We start from the raw sequence: 1,605 nt of genomic DNA, 5'->3' as shown, positions 1-1,605 counted from the left end.
AAGCATATGTCAATACGTAGATTGGTCCTTCCATTGTTACAGTAAATATATAATCATGAAAAGACATGCAATACGACTGGTTTGTAAAAGAAAAAAAAAACATAAACTAGAAGTTTTAGAAATATACGTATACTATTGCGAAAAGGGAACTGGATAGGATGGCCCTATCACCAAAACGATCACAAATGCCTGTAAGATAATTATAGGCGCATGGCACTGTATATAAAGAGAAGTGATGCACATTATGAACTTATGTGCAAGTATATGAAGGGGTTGAAGCATTCGGAAGTCTTCTGAAAAGGATGCGTATCTGATTTATTGGATAAACGTGGCAGGTTAACTGGGCGCTTTGAGCACAACGCACACACACACAAATATACAATATATATATATATATATATATATATATATATATATATATATATATATATAGATGAGTGTGTGGGTATAAGAATAAATCTTTCGGAGGAGATCCAGAATAATTCTAATATAATTACATATTATTTCTATAAAATTTTATATACTATTTCTTGAACCAAGCTTGACACATAATTTTCAACGAACTGGAGAAGATGCAATCAGAAGAGATAGAGAGAGAATGTGGGGGCATTTCAAGCCCACGCTCTGAACAAAAAAAAACACACAAAAAAACAAGCAGCTTGTTACTGACTAGGTTATCATCTGCCATTTTAATGCATTCATACTTAAATGGTTACAACAATAATCTTAATATTTTAAGGGTTGAAATGAATAATAATGATGAGATCGCCTCACTGATAACATTACGATTATCTGTAAACCACAAGTAAGCCCAAGCATAATTTGAAAAATATATATAAAAAAACACTCGGCTAATCATGTAACTGTCAGAAGTTATCCAAGTACTCTGAAAAAAAGCTGAAAATTTCCCAAACAATATCGCATAAGAATATGTACTATATACAATGATGTTGCAATGTTTGCATAAAACAATTTGTACAACATACCCTTAAGTAGAACTCCTAAAGAGATTCACTTTGTGAAAACTGTTCCAGTAACTCCAACCTTCTACGACATCAGTTTAATGATCTGCACTGTTTTAATTATAAAACAAACATTATCTAAGTTTAGAGGCAAAATTTTTCATAGGCAATCACGAACGTTTACCAAGCACTGTTAAACATCACTTCACACAAGAGAGCTTTGCGCACTAAACTTTCACCGACCAGCTTTAGACAACTGCCAGCGAGCGACTCCGCGTAGCGCAAGGTCTCGAGTGTGGTCGGGGCGGGAGATACTAGAGAGAGGTGCGGTAGGCTACAGCACCACACACCATTCACAAAACGCACCTACACACCAACTGCCTTCTACCTCCGACGGCTCAGCCTCAGACGCACAGCGATGGACTGGCACCTCGTACGCCCGCCCCCTCCTCTCCCCTTTAATGAGGGAAGGACCATAGCCAAACCTACTCCGGTTCCTAATGACCATCCCCAGGGCTTGCAGATACACGTGGTGTTAACAGAGTAAGCAGAGGTTTATGTACTATGTAAGTTAGCTGTCATTAATTTTATAGTTATAATTTGAGTTTTTAGTACATATGTTAGATATTTAATTGTTGTATTC

At 36.6% G+C, this 1,605-nt stretch overlaps 1 protein-coding gene across 4 annotated transcripts in view; it reads right to left on the bottom strand.

The window, feature by feature from the left end:
* Positions 1-1,328, bottom strand: part of LOC135223652 (neuromedin-U receptor 2-like) — a 908,589-nt gene extending 907,261 nt beyond the window's left edge. For all 4 annotated transcript variants that reach the window (XR_010316551.1, XM_064262302.1, XM_064262305.1 and 1 more), the window contains exon 1: positions 987-1,328. The gene's annotated coding sequence lies outside the window, so the exon portion shown is untranslated. The remainder of the gene's footprint in view (positions 1-986) is intronic.
* Positions 1,329-1,605: the final 277 nt, after the last annotated feature.

Source organism: Macrobrachium nipponense, chromosome 10 (assembly GCF_015104395.2).
Source record: "Macrobrachium nipponense isolate FS-2020 chromosome 10, ASM1510439v2, whole genome shotgun sequence".
NCBI lineage: Eukaryota > Metazoa > Arthropoda > Malacostraca > Decapoda > Palaemonidae > Macrobrachium > Macrobrachium nipponense.
Note: the sequence above shows the minus strand (reverse complement) of the source record. Positions and strands in the feature narration are given on the sequence as shown.